A 13,071-nucleotide genomic window follows, 5' to 3' on the forward strand; every position below is an offset into this window, starting at 1 on the left:
AAAAACAAAACTAAAACTAAACTTAAAGAAAAACAAATTAGCCATAATGTGAATATCCCCTGCGTGTCTCCCTGTGATTCTCTCCCTCCTTCAGGAGAACACGCTCTCTCTCCCTCCTCAGTACGGGGTGCTGTTTGGTGCAAGACAACAGATAAGGGTGTCTCCTTCCCACGTTGGGTGCGGCCATAACGCCTTGAAAGCGAGCGTGCTCTGGGGGCTGGGTGTGAGAGAAACCATGGGTAGTTCATTTTCTCGGCCAGCAGAGGGGTTGTTCAGGTGAAACCTATGGACAGAGACTACAAAGAACTTCAAACATGGCAGACAGGGAACTACAAATTTATCAAAGCCTGAAAACTCAACAGAGCTCTACCTGCATTCCTTGGATATGTGGTATTTTATGGCGTATGGCCACCACACGCTTTCAGTTGAACACACTCTATTTCCTTTCTCTGTACTGTGTGTTAGTGTGTCTCTCTGTACTGCCTGAATGGTGTAGGTCGACAAATGGGGGGGAAATGTGTTCTCTCTCTCTCACCCTTCCTCACTCCCCTTAGGGTCAAGCAGCAGCTAGGACCGTTAACAGATAAGCCTGGAATGCAACATCCTCAACTATCCATCATGGAACAAGGCCTAATAACTATCTCTCACACACAAAAAGATCCTTCTGTCCCTTCATTCACAAATAACTTTTCACTTTATTATATATAACTTAATACTGCTCCACCTTTCCAAATTTCTATATACACAAAACTACGAAGCTGACCACCAAAATTGGTACAGGCCTCGTCAGGCCGAACCAAAACACCCTCACAGGTTCTAACTTCCATACAATTCTAGGGAGGGGAACTACAACATGAGGTGGAGTAGAGGACTTCAAATATGGTGGACGGGGACCGCAAATGTATCGAAAGGGAGGCTACACATATGGGGAAGGGGATTACACTCTGGGCCTGAAAACCATAGAGTCCCTTCTCGTGGTCCTGAAACAACTGTTCATTGTTAGAAAAACACGCACTCTATCGCTACCTACAACTGTCTAGAGGGAAAATGGTCCCTCTCGATCGTCCTCCGACTTTAGCTCTCCTTGCTATCTCTCCTTGCTATCTCTCTCGCTCCCTCTCACACAAACACACACACACACACACACACACACACACACACACACACACACACACCTAAACAGACCTTTCTTATTCTGTCTCCTCCAAACGCACACACAGAAACATCACCTCTTGCGTACACGCGCACAGAGACGCACACAGCCTTTCTCACTCTGTCTCCTCTAAACGCACACACCGAAACATATCGACAGACTTTTCATTCTGTCCCTCACAGACGCACACACAGAATCGCTCACAGCCTTTCTCTCTCTCTCACGCGCATACACACACTGTCTCTCTGGTCGTGAAGGTGGGGGTGGGAGGTCTCTGCTATCCCTAGTCTGCGTCAGTTCAGGTGTCTGTCCGTCAGTCCCCGCATATGCAATGAATATATGGCCAAGAAATCGTTGTGCTTCTTCGGGCACCTCAGATTCACTTATCAAGGGCGGCGAGCCTTAGGCCTCGAGGGTGTTCTTTCACCACGCAACGAGCCTAGTTTATCTTATTCTCTCTGTGTGTCACTCATGCCCCAGGCATACCGTTTCCTCTGCAAAGGGACTCTAACCTTCTTACCACATAGAATTATTTAATACACAAACAAAGAAGGGGACTCTAACCCCCTTTAGTCACAGGTGGGGACTCTAACCCTCTTAATACACAGGTGGGGACTCTAACCCTCTTAAGACACAGGTGGGGACTCTAACCCTCTTGATACACAGGTGGGGACTCTAACCCTCTTGATACACTGGTGGGGACTCTAACCCTCTTGATACACTGGTGGGGACTCTAACCCTCTTGATACACTGGTGGGGACTCTAACCCTCTTGATACACTGGTGGGGACTCTAACCCTCTTGATACACAGGTGGGGACTCTAACCCTCTTGATACACTGGTGGGGACTCTAACCCTCTTGATACACTGGTGGGGACTCTAACCCTCTTGATACACTGGTGGGGACTCTAACCCTCTTGATACACTGGTGGGGACTCTAACCCTCTTGATACACTGGTGGGGACTCTAACCCTCTTGATACACAGGTGGGGACTCTAACCCTCTTTACACAGGTGGGGACTCTAACCCTCTTGATACACAGGTGGGGACTCTAACCCTCTTTACACAGGTGGGGACTCTAACCCTCTTGATACACAGGTGGGGACTCTAACCCTCTTTACACAGGTGCATTTATTACACATCCATTACTTGGCCACTATGCCCGATTCTTATAGGCCCTATGGTCTCGTGGGTATTCCTTCACCATGCAACGAGCCGATATTCGATGTGTCACGCGTTCAGGGTCAATCGGGTTTATGGGGAAATGCTGGGATGCAGTCCTATTCGTCCCCACGAGATATCCCGTAGCGAACCGCTCTCACAGTCTCACCTCCTAATGTGGTTCCTATATAACTATGCAGAGTTTGGATTTTATCAACAGGTTCTGCCTACCTTTTGTTGGGCGCGCGCGAGGTGAGACTGCAGGAATCGGTCCGGTGCTCCGGGGTCCCGAGGTCGTGCCGCTCTCCGTCTCTCGTTTCCCAGTTGCGGTTCAATTCAACGAAAGATCACGTCGGGGTCACCAATTTGAGGGGAAAAACGGTCTGTCTAGTTACTGGACCAGATGAAATGAGACGGAGAGGTAATAAAGTCTGTCGGCACGAGGACCTTGGATTTATTAAGTAAAGTGGCAACGGTTATACAGAGTCATAAAGCGTGAGAGATCGAATATGTCTAAGTCCCTAATCAGCGCTGATGGTTCGTCCAGAGCTTCGCCTCCGTGGAAGGTCTGCTTCAGAAGAAGGTCAAGAGTCCCTGTGTGATACAGTCTTATGCTGTATCCTCCTCTCGATGAGGTGTGTGCGTTTGAGGTGTGTGTGGTTCTGTGTGTTCTTGCTGGACCTTGGCTCCCAGGCCCTGGATCTTCTTGTGTTCCTCCTAACGGGGGAGAGCTCTCAAAATGTCTCCTGTGTGATAAATTAAAACGGGGGAGTGCCCCCCCGAAGTGTCTCGTGTGTGATAATTTAATGTGGCTCTCAGGCCATGTATGGGCAGGTGTATCTCTTGGTTCCTCCTAACGGGGAGAGCTCTCAAAATGTCTCCTGTGTGATAAATTAATGTGGCTCTCCCGTTCTTGAGGATGACTGGTGCATTGTCTGAGTGTCTACCATTTGCCTGGGAAATGGGGCCTTCGGCTCTGGCCTTGACCTGACTATATTATCATGTTTGTGTTATGTGTTTGTTGGGTTTAGAGCAAGAGTCGACTATATATTAATGTGCCTGCCATGTGATGTGCTCATCAGGTTATTTTTCCCAACATCAGTTGGCAAAGAATTACCTGTCTCTCACTAAACAATGCAGGCCATCTGTCCTTGACTGCAGAAATGAGTGGCTCGTCACCAATGATCTCTTGTCTTCGCTGGGAGAATGTTGCAGTCATCAATTCATTGAGCAGGTGCAAATCTGGCTCTCTCTTCTGCACTTCCAAAAGCATGGTCTCACGATCCTTCTCTGATTTAACAGTACTTTGTCCATCAGGTGGCTCTGGTAAGTAGTGGATCTCTCCCTTTTTTGCCTTCTTGACTGGCTTGGTGTTTCCCTTTCTTTTTCTTTTATTTACAAGAACTTCAGGGCATCCAGCTGCCATCATCCTCTGACGGTAATTGCCCATCTTGAATATCAGGCTGAATCTCCAGCAGTACCATCCTTTACCTGAACCCGGCTCCCTGAGACAAGGATGCTTTGCAACAAGAGCTTTGGCTACGCTTTCTAAATTGTCTTTACTTGGATAGCAAGTGATTCTGGTTATGCTATCAGCCAGTCTGTCCAGTATTTCACTCTTCACACTCTTTGAGATGACCGTCACAGCTCCATCCTTGGCATAGGCATCATTTGCTACCCTCAGCTGAAACTCAACGTCATGGGAGAAATCTGAAATAACAAAGTGATCAGGCCATTCTGAAGAATCACCACTACTAGGGGGCTCGGGGCTTGCACTATTCTGGGAACTGGGGCTTGCACTATTCTGGGAACTAAGGCTTGCAGTATCTAATGTCGAGTCAGAAACTGGTTCAGAAAACGTGAACAGAACTTTCAGTGTGGCTCGTTCAGTTGGTAGGTCCTTGATGTCTGTCAAATTGCAGAGCTCATTCCCAAAGTCTGGATCTTCAAACTGTAAAAGGAACTTCCCACAGAGGCCCAGAGTGTTGCCCAGAACTACACATAACTCATCAACTGATGGGGGAACCTGTAGGGTGACACGTCTTATTTCCTGAGGTGAGACGATGACTCTGAGAAGCATCATTGATGAGATACCAAGAACTGAAACACAGTGAACAAACAAGAAAACGCTTCATTAAACAGTAAATAACATAAATCTAAAAGAAGCTGTGAATGGAGTTAAAACAGCAGAGAGATTACAACAGATAGGGAGGGTGAATTCAGAGATCAGGTAGCCATTTCTACACTACATCGTTATATAGCAAATAGTGTCGTCTAACCTTTTAAGTGCAGTTTATATCCCGTTATGTGGTCCAAAGATTAAGAGTTTGTTTAAATGTATGACAAACCAACCCAATCAAATAGAACCTTAATGTAACATGAATGTCCTTGGAGTGACGAGCAGCTTTTCTTCAACAGGGTATGCAGCAAGGGGAATGTAGTCATTCAGACGGTCCGGATCAATGACCACAATTGTTGCAGGATCTCTTCTGGCGAGCTGGTAACACCTGAGATGCTCTTGGAAGGTCGCTGTGAATAGTTCAGTAATGAATGATATGCAACCATCCACTACACAGATCTCCAATACTCTCCCAAAATCTGGCAGTCCACACGTCTGTCCAACTGAGAGTACCATGCCTTTAGAATATTTTGTCCCATTCAAGTAAGCAATGGAGGTGAGTGAAACAGAGTCCAGACCTTCAAACTTATTCCATACAGCCTCTCTGATTGCAGCATCTAGGATGCCCACAGACACAACTGATACTCGTCCAGTCTCAATGCTTGGCTTGAAAATAGTTGGCATCTCCAAGTAATGTGACAACATCAGTTTATGTCTTGAGGCCAACGTGTGCAGATTATTTTTGAAATTGCCAGTATTGTGAACCATTCTTTTAAAAAAAGAATGTTTTGCCTCAAATCGTATTGTCCAGAACTTATTTAATGGTCCACATTTCTGAATCAGAACAGGATAATGTTCAAGATAATGATGTTTAGGGCGTAATTTAGTACCAGGAAATAATTCTAAGAGCAACTGTCTGTGGTCAGAAATTTTGGCTTGTAGGTAGCACAGGGTTTCTGTTGTGAATGAGGGGCTTGATAACACCTCCACAATGTCTTTCAGTTCAAGGATCACAGACCAAGTCTTTTCACTCTCTGGAATATGATGACCAATCAACAGTGGAAGAAATCTCAGAAGTGCCCAGTTCTCGTGTCCGTTGCCACCAATTGTTCTTTTTTTTGAAAAGTTTGTTGGTATTGTCTGAGGCCTGTTAGTTTTGTCAGAAAACTGAAAAGGAAATGATGCTATTCTATCATTAAGATCATTCAATGTGAAATACTTTTTAGCAATAAGATCTGAAAGACATATGCATAGTTCCACAGGTACAATTCCCTCCAATAAATTGTGCAGAAAATCAGGTGGAAAACCTTTTGCAGGATGAAAGTGGGCAAGTCTGCTTAAAGGACAGTCTCTCTTCAAACCATGAACACACGAGGCATTAGTTGTGTTAAGCACATTAATGGCTTCATCAAACAGTTCTGGTGTTCTCAAAGTAAATGCCCCACTTCTGACATCATGATGCTGAATATCTTTAAGGTTAGCCAAACAAAATCTGCAAAATTTCTCCACGTTGAAAGACTCTTGGTATCCAGCAAGGGAGTGTGCACCTAAGTTATCGGCAGACACATACAAAACAGTACCTTTGACACAAGACCCAAGTCTTTTCACAAATACACCAGTCGTCTCTAAATGCTGAAGGTCTCTAATCAGAGGCTCCAAAACTTTGCTGTAACCATATTGTTTTATGTGTACAGTTTTGCACAATGCAGCTAGATAAATTGATAATAATGTTGATCTAAGTCTTATGGGTAAGTTAGCCATCACCCAATATATACCACACAACTTATGTTTCTTTCTTGAAGTTCCCAATGGATTACAGATTTCAAAATCATCAATGTATAAGCCAAGAGCTATGCCTAATTCTTCAGCAAAAAGTTTGTTTTCTTTAAAGTATTCACCATCTTGAAATGAGCAGTAATGACCTTCCTGTCCATTGGATCTCTGTAATGTCTCTAGAATCTCACTTCTTTCCAACAACTTACTTAACAAATCTAAAATAGGAACATAAACAAATGAATGATTTTTTTCTTGTGGATTTAGCACATATTCAACCGGTTCAATCACTGTAAAAATCTTTCTGTAAAATGACTGCCTTTTACGTTCTGTGCCCAAAGGCCCTGCTCTTGAAAGAAATTTGAGTGGGTTCTGTAGGGAAAAACGGTCTGTCTAGCTACTGGACCAGATAAAATGAGACGGAGAGGTAATAAAGTCTATCGGCACGAGGACCTTGGATTTATTAAGTAAAGTGGCAACGGTTATACAGAGTCATAAAGCGTGAGAAATCGAATATGTCTAAGTCCCTAATCAGCGCTGATGGTTCGTCTGGAGCTTCGCCTCCGTGGAAGGTCTGCTTCAGAAGAAGATGAAGAGTCCCTGTGTGATGCAGTCTTATGCTGTATCCTCCTCTCGATGAGGTGTGTGCGTTTGAGGTGTGTGCGGTTCGGTGTGTTTTGGCTCCCAGGCCCTGAGAGGGCTTCGTAACAGGGAGAGTTCCTCGTGTCTCCGGTGTGATAAATTAAAACGGGGAGTGCCCCCCTGAAATGTCTTGTGTGTGATAATTTAATGTGGCTCTCAGGCCCCTGGTGTGGGCAGAGGTATCTCTTGGTTCCTCCTAACGGGGAAGAGCTCTCAAAATGTCTCCTGTGTGATAAATTAATGTGGCTCTCCCGTTCTGGAGATGATACTGGTGCATTGTCTGAGTGTCCACCATCTGCCTGCCTGGGAGATGGGGCCTTCAGCTCCGGCCTTGACCTGACTATATATTATCATGTTTGTGTTATGTGTTCGTTGGGTTTAGAGCAAGAGTCGACTATATATTAATGTGCCTGCCATATGATGTGCTCATCAGGTTATTTTTCCCAACAGTTCAACGATTGTATTTCATCAGACAATGATGTTACAACAGAGGCATCAGCTGCACAGTTATTTTCCTCCAAAACTTTCTCTATAATTGTTTTAATATTTTTATAGGCAAAGTCTCCAATGTCAAATAACTCATCAATTACTTCCTGTACTGCAGAATTTGAAACATGCAGAATTGTTTGCATACGGATAAATAAAGATGCCAACTGACGTTTAATTGACTCTCCATTTTCAAGAGGAGGTACACCCTCGGGTACTGAATCATATGAAGTTGATGCCTCAGTCCCAGAAACAGAATCCTCTTCTAGCACTGCATTTGTAAGTGCATGGTGTACAAAAAGCTCTGGTCTTAAACTGTTTAAGGTGGACAACCTATGATAGCGACTTCTATGAGAAGTAAATGTTGACAGTACATTGGACTTGAAAGAGCAACCTGCAAACGGACATTTAACTGTTTCCCTGTTCCTCAAATGAGTCTTCAGATGGGCACAATATTTGATAATGTTACTAGGCTCTGAGAATGTACACAAATCACAGCATAACTTGGTCACAATTTTATGAACTTTTGAATGTTCTTTCAAGTGGTTTTTAAGTTCAGTTTGGGTTTGAAATGTGTTCAAACAGTCTTGATAAATGCAGACAAGGCCTGAACACCTCCGGTGATGTCCATGATGCTCTTTATAATGCTGTATTATTTTTCCTTGGCCACTGGAGGAAAAGGCACAAAACTTACATTTCCACATGAACTGGACGTGCTTGAATTCTGTGAACACAAAAATTTAAAATTAAATTAACATAACATTTATTTAGACAACTAGTGGTTAAGAACAGTTATCTATTAACTACAAAAAAACAACAACTATAAACCAATATTCTATGTTATTTTCAATTACATTTAGTTTATTGGATTACGTTTAGCAAACACTTATTCAGTTTGGGTTTGTTATAAGTAGTGTTGCTGTTAATTTTGAAGACTGTAAATTGTGATGTTGAATATTACAATATAAACTGAATAAAACAAAAACGCAAATCAATATTATTATTCAATTCATCAGTAGTGCCAACATGAGTTAAGTAGGCTCTAAAACCTCCAACCTGTTGATAATGATTAGTTAAGCATTTAATATATCCTATCCTTCCTTTCCTACCTCTCTGACTAAACATTAAAATAAATATATTTTACAATCTGTTCAACTCAATGGTTTAAACTGGTAAACAGTCCTGTGCCATCACATATCCTCTCCTCTGTCATCAGCCTACTCCTCTGTCAAACAAAGTAATAATTCAACTGTTCTCAGACACTTAACGTTAGTTAAAACAATATATTTTTTATCTATAAATGACGTTCATTTTCAGTTAATTCATCAAATTGCAAGCTGTCATGGGTAGATGTGTTCGAGCGACTTGAACTAGGTGGTAAACACTCAATCGTGACGTGAATTTAAACCGCGTTGACGCGGCACGCAACCCCTAATACAAACACAAGACGAGACGAACATTTACGCTGTGTTAACATGTAACTAAACTAAATAAACGGACATGGAATTTAACAACGACATACTTGTTTGAGTGGTTATTGCAAAAGAACAGGTGACGTTAATGGTAAATGGTATTAAACACAAAGTTGTAATGATGGTACTTGCAAGATTATAATAAACTGCCGTAGCGCGTATGATAAATGATATGGTTGATAAACGATTTGAAAACAGTATGAAGATAACGGAACACATAGACAAACACACAGGCAACATTTACACTCAGTCTCTTAATAATGTCCTTGGTAGCGTATCGCTACCGTGACATGCGTCCCGTCACACAAGCTCCATCTGTCTGTGTAAAACATACCGGTAACAGGGGACCGCGGAAAAAAACAGCGCATGCTGCTCATTATTAATTATCGGCATAATATCCATGTTAAAACAACTTTACTAAATGAATTGGAGTAACTAGTCAATATAAAATACAAAGTGAGCAAAGCACGAGCACGAAGTGACAGCAGCCCTAACACGCAGCCTCAACCGTTAGGTGGCTAATGCCGCGTTTCCACTGCAGGGTGCGGAACGGATCGGATCGCAAAGGGGCGGTAGGGAGGGGGCAGTATAGCCCAGCTCAGTTCCGAGGTCGCGTTTCCACTGCCGACAGTACCCTTGGTGGTAGGCCGGATGTCAATCGCCGCGGCAGCTACGTAAACATCGTAAACAACGTCTTCCTCCGCAAGAATGCAGACGAACGTCTCCACCTCCTTGTTCGCCCAAGCAAGCTTTTTACGCGACATGTTAATTGTAAAGAATAATACCTTGAGGCTACTGTTTGTTTGTTTTTATCCCCGCGTCACCCGGAAGTGACGATTCTGTCGACCAATCAACGGAGGGGGGGTGTAGCTAGAATTCCAGGGTACCCTTTCAGGCGTCTGGTCTCGTTTTGGGTACCGCAACGGAGGAGTCCCTAGAATGGGGTCGGAACGGGTACGGCAAAGTCCGGGTCACGCCCACTTTTGGCGGTGGAAACGCGATCCGACCCGCACCTTTGCGATCCGATCCGTTCCGCACCCTGCAGTGGAAATGCGCCATAACTAGCAAACTAGCTAACTCATGTCGGGCTCGAATAAAAACTAATGTTGCAGTCACATTTTCCAGGCTATTAAAAAAGCACAACCTACACATTTAACGTTATTACGTTACTACACATGAGGTTAATGTTAAAAGACTTAATTAGAGATAGATACGAGGCTAAACTCACCTGCTGTTCCTCAGCCTCGTGTAAAAAAATCTACTTCGACACGTTCACCACTCGTCACTTCGGTCCCCGCGTCGTGTTACTCCGCCTCGGTTCTAGGCCGTTGTCAGGCATAGTCTCTTCCCGCGTGTCGAAGTAGTCCTTGATCATTTACTACAAAGTGTCTGTATTTCGATATGATATATGACTTATCTGCGGTGTTTAAATTATTCTGTTCATGCTTCAGCCTTGCCATGAATTAAAGAAGACAATTAAACTCAAAAGTCCAAATATTAATTTTGTAGCTCCCATTGGCCCACTCCCGCCTTTTCCCCCACGCCCCGCCCCCCCCATCTGATAACTTTGAAACCCAAGTTCAATCAACACATACTTATCTGATAACATTTTCAAATAGTCAACACAATTAATAACAGTAAGTTCTACTTTTTAAAACTCACGCAGATGAGTTCAAAATCCAAAACTTGTTAGAGCTCTTTGTGTTAAAGAGAGGAAGTAAGTGGACTTGACTAAACGGAGCTGTCCTGTTTTACAGTGTATGGTCCTTAGATTATTATTATTTATTTTATTGTGTTATTGCCCTTTGTGTTTTGTTGTAGCACTTTGAGATTCTTTTTATGAAAAGTGATTTACAAATAAAATGTATTATTATTATTGTAGTAGGCTATATTTGAATGCCCTTTCACATATATGAAACCACCACCACACACCATGGTTGGTTTGACGTAGCAGCTAACTTAATCATCCGACCAGGAATCTGGTGTTTTGGTGTTGAATAAAGATCTATCAGCACTATATTTTAATAATCTGTTGTGACTAAATTGACATTCAGTAGGCCCTACTTGCACTTGTATGTTTAAAATCAATATTATCTATACAATATAGCCATTTGCAATTATACCTGGATGCATATTTTAAATACATTGAATGGATTAAATACTCAATTAATTGCTGCTACTACTCTATTACCTAGAGACCCTTCAGCCCACAACTTTTGAGTTACTTGAACTTTACCCACCATGTACTGCCTACAGACTGGAATTCATATTTATATTAACTGTTGTGTCCATACATATATATATATATATATATATATATATATATATATATATATATATATATATATATATATATATGTGTGTGTGTGTGTGTGTGTGTGTGTGTGTGTGTCATTAGTGACCACATTTGAATGGCAGGGCAATCATGTATCAGGAGTAGCACCACATTCTAGAAAGACTGAAAATATGTTTTTATTTGAAGAGGGCAGGGGGACTAATTCAAATCTTTTGGCTGCCAGGACCTGGCCCACTCCTTCCCACTGAAAAGAGAACAAATAATATATCAATGAACCGTTTTGTGATGATTGGTCGAACTCCACTTACATAACACACAGTATATACCTACTTTATATTGATTCTCATCTATAAAGGCAATTACAAATCAAGCCCAATCTTTGCACATTTTTGTTCTTGAGCAATACCACACTTTCAAGTCATTTTCTAATAATTCAAGATCTAATGTAATAGTGTATGACACATAAGAAAGGGAATGATGAAACCACTTCATAGGAAATCTGGTTGGCAAGTGTGTTTGGTGGAAGAACTACTGTTAAACGTTAAAATAGCAGCTATTTTTCACCAAGATGGTGCAAAATAATATGGTATAATATAGAATAAGCAATGAAGTGGTTTCAAAAAACCCAGTGAAACAGAAAGAAACCAAATTAAATACATACCAAACTGGGCAAGGCTGCCAATCAACAAGGACTTCTTTAATGCCCTATCAAGGAAAGGAACCATAAATTCAGTAGTAAGATAATAAATTCAGTGTTAGCCTATGAGTTTGATAGACAAAATGCATTGACGGTACTATTCCATAATATTTATGCAAATTACTTGTATACATGAGTAAATTACATTTACAGTATGCACTTAATATGCATGCTTTACATGATCAATCAGCGAGAATGTCATTCCTACAGTTAATCACGCATGTGTTTTTGCTGGGTCTTTATGGGTCTGTCAAACCTTTCTCATCCTCTCCTTCCCGTAACTCCTTATTTCGAAGGAGTCACGACCAATATGGTAGGGGCAATCTGAAAATATAAAAAACATGTTTTTCACAACAAAACCATCTATGCTTATCCACTGGCAAATATAAAATACCACAAATATAAAATCAATAACAGTAATTATTACTACTGTATTAATGCTGTAATCGCTGCTATGAATACACAGGAGAATAATTTACAATTCCATAATTATAAATTGTGTAAAGGGTTTGTCAGTGCTCTGATCGTTACAAACTATTTCATCTTACTCTTCGGTAAAGTCATTCCTTTTTTCAAGCCCCTTCTGGCTGTGATGCTCTGTAGGAAAGAAATGTTGAGGTATTCAAACAAAGACTCAAATGGTCATAACCAACATTCTTAATACAGTCCTTTTTCCAAAATAACTACAATAAATATAATGCTATGGTGAAAAGAATAGTAGTCAATTAGCAATTCGATCTGTACAGACATTCTGAACATACCTTTTCTCCTCCGCTTCCTCTGCACAGTAGAGACCGCTGTTGGAATGGAAAATAAAATATTACTCATTCAGGCAATGATGTTTATTTGTATGACACTTAGTACCTTCTCATGCATGCTTTAATTGAAAAATCCATACCTGGTCCTTCTGTGTCCGGGAGGGCCACCTCCTCTACCTGCAGGGCCCCCTCCTCCACCTGCAGGGCCCCCTCCTCCACCTGCAGGGCCCCCTCCTCCACCTGCAGGGCCACCTCCTCCACCTGCAGGGCCACCTCCTCCACCTGCAGGGCCACCTCCTCCACCTGCAGGGCCACCTCCTCCACCTCCTCCACCTGCAGGGCCACCTCCTCCACCTGCAGGGCCACCTCCTCCCCCTCCTCCACCTGCACGGCCCTGTCCTCCACCTCTCCCATGTCCATGTCCCTCTAAGATGACATAAGATAAGTCTCACTCAAAGTCCAACAGTGGAACTTCAACAGTGCAAGTGTAAATTAAGTTTTAAAAAATATGAAAT

General features: G+C 42.4%; 1 long non-coding RNA gene across 1 annotated transcript; it reads right to left on the bottom strand.

Annotated features, from left to right (window-relative positions):
• Positions 1–11,235: 11,235 nt before the first annotated feature.
• LOC132455531 (uncharacterized) lies at positions 11,236–12,352 on the bottom strand. Its single transcript, XR_009525270.1, has 3 exons — positions 12,055–12,352; positions 11,763–11,806; positions 11,236–11,345 (listed from the first exon to the last, which is right to left on the bottom strand). It is a non-coding gene; the product is annotated as an uncharacterized LOC132455531 (long non-coding RNA).
• Between the last annotated feature and the right edge of the window lie 719 nt (positions 12,353–13,071).

The sequence above is a fragment of the Gadus macrocephalus genome, chromosome 4 (assembly GCF_031168955.1).
Source record: "Gadus macrocephalus chromosome 4, ASM3116895v1".
NCBI classification, from domain to species: Eukaryota; Metazoa; Chordata; class Actinopteri; order Gadiformes; family Gadidae; genus Gadus; species Gadus macrocephalus.